Here is a 13,552-nt window from a genome sequence, read left to right as displayed (position 1 = left end):
AATGCAAAGAAACACAATCACGAATTTACAAGTGTTATTTTTCCTACTGCGCATAGTAAAACAAACTATCAAGAGATAATTGTACAAATTTTACAGAAAAAGAAACAGTTTTCTCAGTGACAGTAATGGAACCTGAGCGAAACAAAAATTACATTTACATTTGTAATGTAGAAAGAAGTTTGATTAATTTCCCCACAGTGATTTTGTTGACTTCCAATTAAAAAGATTCATGCCTCTGCAGTTATGACACAGCCATATCAATCTTCATAAGTATTCACTACGAAAATCTTTAATTACTGAATACAAAAAGCTGTGACTTAAAGAAAAGTCTATAGAGGAGAAGGCAGTCATCGCCTGGAAGAAGATCATAGGAAACAAAAGATTACAGTTTTGGAACAGCAACTTTATTTTAACAGCAAAATGTAACTCAAGTGCAAAGAGCAGCATCTATTGCATTAAAATAAAACCTACAAGCACAACTGGTGCACAACTTTTCACTCATAAAACTTTTTTCTTTCTATATTCAGAGTTAAAATTAAAGCGCAAAACCCAAAAGAAACAATGTCCTGCAAGTTGTATTGTAATGGTTAATGTCTAGACAGCCTGGATAACTGATATGTTAGTCTGATGTTTGCAGCAGCTAACTGTGTATATTTTAATACCTGCATTTTTTCTATAAAACTATATATCTTCCTAAAGTTCCCCCATATATTACATTTGTGGGGTATTGAAGCATTTCAGTCCAAAAGATTAAGTCTAACATATGGTTCACCCTTTATGGCACACCAGCTCCTGTCCTTTCGCAAATGTTAAACACCTTCTTACAGGACTTTTTATGTAAACTGCATTTTACTGACAATTACTCCATCGCCCACTAAATATAACAGTACCAGGGGAGGATTCCTAATTGTCGCCATTGCAAAAGAAGAGTAATTGTATTCTTATTAATTTCATCAATGCAACTCCACTATGCCCAATAAATGGTCTTAGTATATGTCCCTGAGAAAATCTCAAGCATGAACTCATGCCCCTTATTTTTTTATATGTTTAAGGCCAAAATCTTGAGAGCCAAGCTCAGGATCCCCATGTAAGTAAAAAGTAATTTTATTAAAAATAATGAAATAGAACAAGACAATACCACGAGACAAGGTAACTCAAGGAAGGGATGAACAGTGGTGATGAGCGAATACATTTGGCACTGCTCGTTACTCACATGAATAGTACGCTATTCAGACTATTCATTACTCGGTGAGTAATTAGGTATTCGCCTACGTATATTCAAGTGACCCACCCAGCCTGTTTGGCTCTTTATTTGCAGCCAATAAACAATCTTGGCTGGCTTGCCAATCACATTAATGCCAGTGCCATCTTTGCAGTGGCATTACTGTGATTGACTGTCTTTACAGCCTCATAGGAGATATTTACAGGCTGCTGTTGTTCAGGAATTGACAGGGTCCGATGAAGAGAAAATAATTTGTTACTGCAAGATTTTTTTCCTTTCGGATATTTTGAAATGTTGGGTGTACAGTAACAAGCCATGAATATTACTGGCACTCTGAGAGAACGTAGTGAGAAATTCAGGCTATGACCGCAGATGTCCTACAGAATACATTCAACAATATGGAACAGCATGTGCGGGAGTCCTAGAATGCAAACAGTGGACATTTTTTGTTCACTGTATATACTCGTGTATAAGCCAAGTTTTCCAGCACATTTTTTTGTGCTGAAAATGCCCCCCTCGGCTTATACAGGAGTCATTGTGACAGAAGACAGTGGGGGAGCAGCGGGTAATGGGGGCAGGAGCCGGTGGCTGCAACTAAAAGCCTGTGCCCTCTGTTAAAAAGAAATTAATATTAACTGCACTGGCAATGAATATTTATTTCTCTTAAAGGGCACACAGTAACAGCCACAGCCACCGTGTTCCAGCAGCTGCTGGGCTATCACGTGTGCTTGCTCATTAAGGAAATGAATATTCACCTCTCTCCATGCCCATAGGCATGGAGAGTGGTAATTATTCATTCCCTTAATGAGTGGGGACACATAATCACCTGGCCACAGTAGCTGCTGGCACTGGAAAAAGATGCTGTGAGGGCATGCAGGGAAGGTAAGTAGGATTTTTTTAATGCTTTTCTCATGGGGAGCACGCATGCAAGAATAGGAATGAGGAACCATGCATACCAGGAAAGGAATGAGGAGCCATACATGCAAGGATAGGGATAAGGAGCCATGCATGGATTGATATGGATAGGTAGCCATGCAGCCAAGGATGGGAATAAGGATCCATGCAAACAAGGATGGGAATAAGGAGCCATGCAGACAAGGATGGGAATAAGGATCAATGCAAACAAGGATGGGAATAAGGAGCCATGCAGACAAGGATGGGGATAAGGAGCCATGCATACAAGGATGGGAATAAGAGCCATGCATACAAGGATGGGAATAAGGAGCCATGCAGACAAGGATAGGGGATAAGGAGCCATACAGACAAGGATGGGAATAAGGAGCCATGCATACAAGGATGGGAATAAGGATCAATGCAAACAAGGATGGGAATAAGGAGCCATGCAGACAAGGATGGGAATAAGGAGCCATGCATGCAAGGATGGGGATGAGGAACCATGCATACCAGGATAGGGATGAGGGGACAATGCATACCCAGCTTATATTCAAGTCAATAAGTTTTCCCCGTTTTTCGTGGCAAAATTAGGTGCCTCGGCTTATTCTCGGGTCCGCTTATACGGTACTTTAAAACCGTTTCTCACGAACCAAGTTACTGTATGTACAGTCCTAATTTCAGTATAATAGATAATCTCTTTTAGAAGTTAAAGCAATTTTTCAAAGTAAACTAGAGAGGAAATCATCCTGTATAATCTATGTAGTAGTAATGCAATAAAAACTGAATGTTAAAGGTTTCAGATGTCTACAAGTTTCTCATACTTGCTATAAAACTTCTTTCAGAACGCACTTGTTCAATCTGACTGAAGCCAAATGAGATCAAATGATTTTTTCAGCACGTCTCAAATGCTCTATGTCATTGACATCTTGGGAATTTGGAGGCCAAATCAACACATTGACTTTTATTTTACATAAAACATTCTTCAACAATATTTCACCATGGGAGATTACGTTATCCTGTTAAAATAGGCCACTGCCATTAGGGAATTCCATTAAAAGTGTATACAATGATATGCAGCAATGTTTTGGTATATGGTATATCCAAAAGTAATATCCAGGTGAATGCTAGGACTCAGACTTTGGCCACGTTCAGTCATTCAATATTTGGTCAGTTTTTTACCTCACTACTTATAAGCCAAAACCAGGAGTGGGTGATAAATACAGAAGTGGAGCATATGTTTCTATTATACTTTTCCTCTGATTGTTCCACTCCTGATTTTGGCTTACAATTACTGATGTAAAATACTGACCACACACTGAAATTTCCCAGCAAAACATTGCCACCACCTCGCTTTTCTTACTTCCATTCTATTTCTATTAATTCACTAATATACGACAGTTTTCATTTTTGACTGGAAACACTCTGTAAAAAAACATCAGTTTCACATGGTTCCAGTAAATATTATTTGATTTAAGAACGCAATTGAGTGAAATCAGAACAAAAAGTTAACATTTATCATAAAATGTGGTTTTGTTGGTCATGTAAATACAAAGTTGCAAAACAATTCTAGCTATGCTATCTTCCCAAGCCAAATAATTCTGAAGTGCTAAAATGATCCTTTAATGGCTTTCTTGATTGGATGATGTGCAGATAATGAAGTGCCTCAGATTGAGAATAGGTAATTTACAATTCAAGTGGTTCATCAGCATCTCATAAAAAAACATTTTATGCAAACTTCACTAAAAGAGTAGAACACTTCCGTATGTTTTCTTATAATCCCTATATGATATGTCTTTTCTAATGAAAGTTTAGTGTCAATAATGTCTATGAGGTCTTTACTACAAAATGGAGTACAGAGTAATTTTAGAAGCCCATACAAAGGAAATAGGTTAACCTCTAACTGCTCAAAGACTTTTCATTTTGAGTGTCCAGTGTCTTTTTGGAAGTGTTGCAACTTACGTAAAAATTAACCCCTAAGTGACCTGGCCAATTTTTTTAAATCTGACAATGTCACTTTCGGTGGTAATAACTCTGGAATACTTCAACATATCCCATTGATTCTGAGATTATTTTTTGTGAAATAATTTATTTATTATAATGTTAAATTTAGGTCGATATGTTTTATCTTTACTTATAAAACATATCAGAAAGTTAACAAAAATGAATAAAAATGTGCAATTTTCAGACTTTGAATGATTATCACTTTAAGGTCGAAGTTACACTAGAGCGTAATACGGACGAGTGCTATGCGATAAAAAATCGCATAGCACTCGGACCAATGTTAGTTGGGGCAGCTCCTATCATACGTTATCTTCTTGGTTGTATTATACATGTGAGGGAAATCGCAGCATGCTGCGATTTGCACCGTATATTGGCCGAGAATCGCCAATGAAAGTCTATGGGTGAGAGAAAATTGCGCACACCACACCATCAGTGTGACTTGCGAGAAATACACACCAGTGTCCTTTAGAAAAGCTGTCAATTCACTGCGGTGTAATGTAAAATCACACTGACAGGCTAAAATAGAATAGGTAAAATAAATGTCTACACATAGTATAGGTAGATATATATATGTCATTGACACACACATATATATATATATATATATATATATATAAAAGTGACGTTAGCGGTAGTCACTGAGGCTGCGCAGACTCCCCGCCTGATGCGGTGAACTTGACAGCGTGGGAAAATGTTCAGAAACTTTCCCACACTAATGAGTTCACGTCCAGTCAGGTGGGGAGGCTGCGCAGGCATCTTTTCATTCATTCCTCCTTGGTTTACAGCCAGGCCTGTAGCATTAGCACTGCTCCCGGTTGTAAACTATTTAACCCCTTGCGATGGATTGCAGCGTGGGACTTGGCTGTTCGGCGGACAGGTATGGGATATTGTTGCTTTTTTATTTTGGATTTTTTTAAAGAAGAACTAGTGCTTCGCTTGGATTGAGAGTGTAATAAGGATGGTAAACCTGGGTGTTTAATTATTTCATTGAAAGACTTTATTTTTAACTGTGTGTGTAATTTTTTTAACCCATTCATACTATTGGATTAATAATGGATAGGTGTCTGATTGACACCTCTCCATTATTAACCAGGCTTAAAATAGCAAGGTGATATTAACCCCTTATTACCCCATATGCCATCACTACAGGGCAATGGGAAGAGAGAGACTAGGTGCCCAAATAGGCACATCTTACAGATGCGCTTTTTCTGGGGTGGCTGGGGGCAGATGTTTTTAGCCAAGGTGGGGCAATAGCCATGGTTAACCAATAACCATGGTCCCTCTCTAGGCTATTAATATCTGCCCTCAGTGACTGGCTTTCTCTCTCTGGCAGACAAAATTGCGCAGGAGCCCACGCCAGTTTTTTCCGTGAATTAATCTTTAGTTTAACACCTACAGCTCCAAAATTTTGCACACATACATTACTAACATTATTACTGAGGGACATATATAAATCTAATGGATATGCAATGGTTTACTGTAGGTAAACCATATCTCACATCCTGTCGGGTTCTGTAATGATTTAGCAAAAGCCGACAAATGAATTACCAGCTATTCTACTAACTAGCTCTGTATGAAATATATACATATATATATGTATATATATTGTATATATATACAGACTGTATATATGTTTTCATGAATATTTGAGCCAATGGATCCATTCTATGTCCATTTTGCAAGCCGGCGAGAAAATCTCGCCATACGAATGTCATATGGATGTCACATGGATGTCACACAGATGCTTACATGCGAGAAAATCGCCTCCTCGCACTGCACACGGAAGACATATGGATCACTGTTCAGGGAATATTTCTGCGAAAGGAAATTTGTAAAATTTATTTTTTGAGGGACCTATCCAGGTTTGAAGTGACTTTGGAGGTCCTAGATATTGGAAAACCTCCAAAGGTGATATAATTTTGAAAACAGCACCCCCTGACATATTGAAAACTGCGGTCAGGTAGTTTATTAACCCTTCAGGTGATTTTCAGGAATTAATATAAAGTGACATGACAGAAATGAAAAAGTGTAGTTTTGCAACCTAAATGTCGCTAACTTCTGAACAGGCCACTGTAGCAGGCAGGCTCTAAGGCCTTTATTTGGACTTGAATTGCCTTGGCAAACATCAGGACCACACAATCATGATCTCAGGGTGCGGGGTTAAAGAGGAAGCCCCACACTCTGTTAACCAGTTATATGATGTAGTCACTATTGACAGCAGCATTTAAGGGGTTAAAGAGATATGGATGGTGCCAACACTGATCGTGGCTGATACAGCAAGTTGTCAGCTATAGTGGACAGCCAACAGCTGCTGGATTGTCATCTGCATGGGGAGGCTATACTGTTATATCTCAGGTTAATAAAAAGATGTATTGGCAGTCAATAAGGGGATACACTGGCATGGAGAGGTTAACACCAATCTACAGATGAAAACAAGGATTAATGGGACCATTGATGAAGCGGCATTTGTATCTCCTTTAAAATGGACTAGTAATGCACATACTAGACTGTCACTCCATTCATTCCCTATGCAAGTCTCATAGAAGGAGAATGAATGGAGTGGCAGTGAAGCATGCACACTGTCACTCTTTTCTAATGACTATAAAAGTAACCTATTCTGGTGATCAGTTCCTTAGAAGTGCTTAGATGTTTCATCAGTCTAGAAGACTTCATCTATAATGTGGATAGATGATTAACTTTTACCTACTGGAATACCCATTACCGACTATGGCTGTAAAAACATTATTGCAACTACAGGTCAATGTCCTTGCTGTCTTTGATTGTGTATACATCATAAAGATCACATAACTGTTTAGATAATCGCCAAAGTGTCAGCACTATGTTAAGAGATGTTGTTAGATGACACAATATAATGTGATGTTCATGAAGTGGTACATAGATTGGGAATATGGAATCGATGATCAGTGCTATATAAATCTGGCATTATGGACACTGCAATCTAACTAGAGATGAGCGGTGTTCGAGTCGAACTGTTCGCCAATTTCAAATTCGAGCTGTTTTGGGCGGTGTTTGAATCGTTCGACGAACCCGAACAATTTGCTTAAAATTTGGCTGTTCGAGTTTCTGTTCGATAACTGTACGTTCACCAAAAGCCTAGCTTGATTTGCACATTAAAACTGTTTATCATTATTAATAGACTGTTTCAGTGTATAGTGGGCGGGGGGGGGGGATAAATCTGTGCTGAAATAATGCCGATCTCCATTTTTTTTTCTTTCCCGCATTTACAGAGGGGCGGTGCAGTCTCTCAGCCTATCAGCAGTGCGCACACACACAGCAATGTGCATGTGATGCACACAAGCAAGGGCATGTGTCATTGGCTGTGTATGTCACATGTCCTTGCCCTATAAGAACCAGCCATTTGCCCCGTCGCCACCATTTCCTCACTGCTGCATCTTAGAGATAGACGGCACCGCTGCTGCTGTTAGCGCTATACAGACTTAGAGTGTTTTTTTTGGAGCGAATTGTCAGACAGATAGGTTTAGGGAGTTGGGACTAGTTGTAATATCAGCCCTTTTCAGGGTAGCTTACAGCAGTTCATAGCACTGTTTACCAGGCAGGTCTGAGCCAGTGCTGTGCAAGTGTTAGTCACAGCATTTGGTGTAATCTAGCTCAGCCAAACCTTTTGGGCTAGTAGCATTGTCTGATAGTCATCTGAGTAGCCCACCTGTGAAGCTAGCTACACCGCCTGTGTATCTCAATTTTTACTGCATCTAATCCAGTTAATAGTTTTGGAGTTTTGGGCTTAGTAGCAGTGTTTGCACGTCAGCAGACTAGCCCGCCTGTGAAACTAACTACACCGCCTGTGTATCTCTATTTTCACTGCATCTAATCCAGTTAACAGATTTGGGCCTAGGAGCAGTGTCTGCACGTCAGCAGAGTAGCCCGCCTGTGAAACAAACTATACTTCCTGTGAATCTCAATTTTTACTGCATCTAATCCAGTTAATAGTTTTGGGCCTAGGAGCAGTGTCTGCACATCAGCAGAGTAGCCCGCTTGTGAAACAAACTATACCGCCTGTGTATTTCAATTTTTACTGCATCTAATCCAGTTAACAGTTTTTGGCCTAGGAGCAGTGTCTGCATGTCAGCAGAGTAGCCCGCCTGTGAAACAAACTATACCGCCTGTGTATCTCAATTTTTACTGCATCTAATCCAGTTAATAGTTTTGGGGTTTTGGGCTTAGTAGCAGTGTTTGCACGTCAGCAGAGTAGCCTGCCTGTGAAACTAACTACACCGCCTGTGTATCTCTATTTTCACTGCATCTAATCCAGTTAACAGTTTTTGGCCTAGGAGCAGTGTCTGCATGTCAGCAGAGTAGCCCGCCTGTGAAACAAACTATACCGCCTGTGTATCTCAATTTTTACTGCATCTAATCCAGTTAATAGTTTTGGGGTTTTGGGCTTAGTAGCAGTGTTTGCATGTCAGCAGAGTAGCCTGCCTGTGAAACTAACTACACCGCCTGTGTATCTCTATTTTCACTGCATCTAATCCAGTTAACAGTTTTGGGCCTAGTACCACAGTTTGGCCACTCAGTTCTGCTTGGTTTTCATCCATCGGTTGTTGTGCCAACAACTACAGATACAGAGTTGCCAATTAGTTAAGCACTAAAATGAGTGGCAAAAGGCCTGCTGCTGGTGGAAAGGGGAATAGGCGTGTTGGAAAGGGAAAAAAAGGTTGTGTCCGTGGGGTAGGTGGTAAAGCAACAGTAACATCTGCAAAAGAAAGACCATCTTCCAGCCAAAGTAAGATATCTACTTCTTTTCGTAGACAATCTGATATGATCCCTTTCTTACGACCATCGCTACAAGCATCGCCAAAAATTCCAGATGAGGCACAAAAACAGCAGGTGCTTGAACGGATATCAAGTGCTCGTTCAAGTGGGATCTCCTCCATGTCAACTTCAACATCACAACTACTCCAGTCCTGAGAGATGTCACCCCAATCGCACTTGCTTCCTCACAGCTCCCAAATCTCCAGCTGCCCGTCTGAGCAAGGGGTGACACACACGGTTGAGTTTGTAGAGTTGTTTGTGCATACTATAGCCTGGGAATCAGAGGTCTGCTCCAGAACTTCTGTGAATCCAAACAAGGAAATGATCTGCACTGATGCCCAGAATCTTTGTGAGTCAGATCCAGGCCCAGATGAAGAAGGTTCTGAGCATAATGTAGACCCTTGTTCCCAAACTGTAACTCCTGTTGGTGGAGACAATGAGGAAGATGATGGTGAGACTGAGATACCTGATTGGAACGAAAACTTGACTTTTTGGTCGGGGCAGGAAGAGGTTGGCTCTGAGGACGATGGGTGTGAGAACACACAGGATGATGATGACGAGGTTGTAGACCCCACTTACTGTCAACCCACAGTCCGCCAGTCCATGAGGTCAGCAGAGGAGGTGGAGGAGGATGCTAGTGATGAGTCTGATGACAAGGTAACATTGCACCTTCCTGGACAGAGATGGAGTACTGGAAGCACGTCATCAACTGCATCCTCAACCCCAACTGTGCCTCAGACCAGAAGTCGTGTTGGCTCTTCAGATCGCACGGGCTCTAAGCCTTGCATAGCCTGGGCATTTTTTGACATCGCAAAGGATGACCCAACTCATGTTGTCTGTAAGATTTGTCAACAAAATCTCAGTAGAGGCCAAAAAATCACTAGCTTGAGTACTTCATGCATGAACCGTCACATGGATATGAGGCATAAGTTGAAGTGGGAAGCTCACTGTGCTACAATGCGGCCTAGCGGGCCGGGTCAACCACCGTCTGCCCCATCAAGTGCATCCGCATCCTCTTCATCCTCTATTGACTGTAGGGACAGCAGTCACACTTGGTTTTGGATGCATACCTTCCACCTCTTTACCCGCAACAGCCAGTGTGATTGGCAGGTTGTCAGGACATTTGCAACTGAAAACATCTGCTGGTGTTGAGCGCTCTCCGACATCGACACCACATTTTGATCAAGGCAACATAACATCTCCGCCTGCACATTCCTCACAGACCAGCAGTTTGCCGGGGACACCCTACTCAACTCCGTCTAAGCAAGGCAGCCAGCCCTCAGTCCCTCAGATGTGGACAAGTAAAAGACCATTTTCTCCTAGCCATGACAAAGCTAAGAGGTTGAATTTCTCCATATGCAAGCTGTTGGCTACAAAAATGCTGTCTTTCTGCCTGGTGGACACAGAGGATTTTCGAGACCTTATGTCTGTCGCAGTGCCTCAGTACCAGATGCTCAGTCGCCGCTACTTCTCAAAGAAAGCTGTGCCTGCGCTACACCAGCATGTCGCACACACATCACCGCTTCTTTGAGAAACTCTGTGTGTGACAGGGTGCATTTCACCACAAACACTTGGACAAGTAGACATGGACAGGGACGTTACATCTCGGTGACTGGGCACTGGGTAACTACGGCGACATCAGGAAAAGGGGCTGCTGTCCAAGTCTTGCCATCCCCATGAGTTGCTCGTCGATCCTCTGCATCTAGAAGTTCCTCCAATACTTCTGCCTCCTCAACCTCCTCTCGGACCTCCACCTGCACCCAAAGCCTGTCTGGTAATGCCACCCGCGTTGTAACTGCACAGAAGGAATCCTGCACACCTCCTCACTATGCTGTTACCAGGGCTCAACGGCATCAGGCAGTGTTTACATTGAAATGTCTGGGAAATGTGAGTCACACAGCTGAGGAGTTGTAGTCAACTCTGGAGACCAAGTTCCATCAATGGTTGTCTCCACTCAACCTGCAGCCAGGGAAGGCTGTGTGCGACAATGCTGCAAACCTGGGTGCGGCCCTTCGCCGGGGCAATGTCACACACGTGCCTTGTATGGCTCATGTTTTGAACCTGGTTGTCCAGCAATTTTTATCCCACTATCCCAGACTAGATGGGCTTCTCCAGAGGGCACGGTTGCTGTGTGCTCACTTCCGCGGTTCGCATCCCGCAGCTTGACAACTTGCATCTCTACAGAAGTCGTTGGGCCTGCCAGTTCACCGGCTGAAATGCGATGTGCCTACACGGTGGAATTCAACTCTGCACGTGTTGCAGCGACTGTGGCAGCACCAACGAGCCCTGGTGCAATACGTTATGACGTATAGACTGGGCCAATGAGATCAAGAGGTGGGGCAAATCACGCTGCAGGAGTGGTCTCAGATCAGGGACCTATGCACCCCTCTGCACAGTTTTGAAATAGCAACAAAGATGTTTAGTGCTGACGATGCCATTATCAGCATGACCATTCTGGTGATTTACATGCTGGAGCACACCTTATATAGTGTCCGGAGTCAGGTGGTGGAACAAGAGGAGAAGGAGGAGGAACAGGAGGAGTCGTATGCGGAAGGGATCATATTTCCAAAGTCAAGAAGGTTGGCAGCACCAAGGCGGCTGGCATTGGAGGCTGGAGGAGAGGGATTACCGAGGGCGCATGGTAGCAGCCAAACTGTTGAGGAAGGTGCAGGAGGCGAGGAAGAAGTGGAGGGCGAACTGGCGCTGGGCATGGAAGACTCATAAGATGAGGGAGACCTTGATCAAATTTCTGTTGTGCGAGGTTGGGGCGAGAGGGCAGACGAAGGAAGCAGGCGAGAGGGCAGACGAAGGAAGCATTATTCTCACCTCACCACCACCAAGACAACAAGGACTTGGTTCTCCTGGATGTGCAAGATACATGAGTGCCTTCTTGCAGCACTACCTGCAACATGACCCTCGGATTGTCAGAATCTGAAGTAGTGCTGGCTACTGGGTTGCAACACTCTTAGATCCCGGTACAAAAGCAAATTTGGTGAAATAATTCCTGCCATAGAAAGGGATTCACGCATGCAGGAGTATCAGCAGAGACTGTTACAGAATCTAACATCTGCTTTTCCACAAAACACCAGTGGTGCACGTAGTCAATCTCTGAGTTCTAACTTGCCAACCGTGGGACTATCGAGTCATCACTCTAACCGTAACAGTAACATCATATCTGGTGGTAACATCAATTTTTTCCAATCGTTTCAAGATTTTTTTAGACCATCCTTTGCAAGGCCACAGGAAACAAGAAGTCTGACGCACAGCCAATGCCTAGAGAGGATGGTACTAGAGTATCTCCAAGTTAACATCAATGCCATGACTGTGGAACTGGACCCTTGCTCATTTTGGGCTTCCAATCTTGGAAAATGGCCTGAGCTCGCCACTCACGCCTTGGAGATCTTGTCGTGCCCCGCAGCCAGCGTTCTCTCTGAACGTGTGTTCAGCGCTGCTGGTGGTGTGCTGACAGATAAGCGCACGCGGCTGTCCAGTGACAATGTAGACAAACTAATGTTCATCAAGATGAACAAATCCTGGATCCACAAGGACTTTTCGACCCCTGTGTCATCTTGAGTAGACTAAAAGCTTGATGATTTTTGAAAATCACCTCACCAACCGTTTTAAAAAACTCTGGCGAAATTGATGCCACTTAAGTGGTGTCTGTGACCGAATTTTTGGAAAAAATGGAGACTCTTTTATTTAGTTCCCTTGCTGAGTTTTACATGACGTTGCCATCGTCAATTCCAGGTGGGTGGGGTCATCTGCAGAGTTGTTTACTCATACTATGGCCTGGGATTCAGAAGTCTGCTCCAAAGCTTCAGTGTCTGCTAGTCAGCAGAGTAGCCCAGCCACCCACCGCCTGTTTACCTAAGTACTAATTTTAACGGCATCTGGCCCAGGAAATCCTTTTTGGCCTAGTAGAATTTAGTGCTACTCAGCAGCGTACCCCACCCATGAAGCAAGCTACACCGCCTGTTTACCTAACTACTATTTTTTAATGGCAACTGGCCCAGAAAATCCTTTTGGGCCTAGTAGAATTTGGTGCTACTCAGCAGCATACCCCACCCATGAAGCAAGCTACACCGCCTGTTTACCTAAGTACTATTTTGTAACGGCATCTGGCCCAGGAAATCCTTTTGGGCCTAGTAGAATTTAGTGCTACTCAGCAGCGTACCCCACCCATGAAGCACGTTACACCGCCTGTTTAACTAACTACTATTTTTTTAATGGCATCTGGCCCAGGAAATCCTTTTGGGCCTAGTAGAATTTGGTGCTACTCAGCAGCGTACTTCACCCATGAAGCAAGCTACACCACCTGTTGATCTAATCTTTAATTTTTAACTGCATCTAGCCCAAGAAATCTATTTGTACCTAATAGCATTTTGTGCTACTCAGCACAGTACCCCACCCATGAAGCAAGCTACACCGCCTGTTTACCTAAGTACTATTATTTTTTAACGGCATCTGGCCAAGGAAATCCTTTTGGGCCTTGTATAATTTGGTGCTACTCAGCAGCGTACTTCACCCATGAAGCAAGCTACACCGCCTGTTTACCTAACTACTATTTTTTAACGGCATCTAGCCCGGGAAATCCTTTTGGGCCTAGTAGAATTTAGTGCTACTCAGCAGCGTAACCCACCCATG

The 13,552-nt window shown here is 42.9% G+C and overlaps 1 protein-coding gene across 2 annotated transcripts in view; it reads right to left on the bottom strand.

Moving 5' to 3' along the window:
• LOC143804674 (proton-coupled folate transporter-like) overlaps window positions 1-13,552 on the bottom strand; it is a 702,815-nt gene that overhangs the window by 99,483 nt on the left and 589,780 nt on the right. The gene's annotated exons all lie outside the window — the stretch shown is intronic.

This window comes from Ranitomeya variabilis, chromosome 2 (genome assembly GCF_051348905.1).
Source record: "Ranitomeya variabilis isolate aRanVar5 chromosome 2, aRanVar5.hap1, whole genome shotgun sequence".
In the NCBI taxonomy this organism is placed as follows: domain Eukaryota; kingdom Metazoa; phylum Chordata; class Amphibia; order Anura; family Dendrobatidae; genus Ranitomeya; species Ranitomeya variabilis.
The sequence above is the reverse complement of the archived record's forward strand: the minus strand, read 5'-3'. Positions and strand labels throughout refer to the sequence as shown.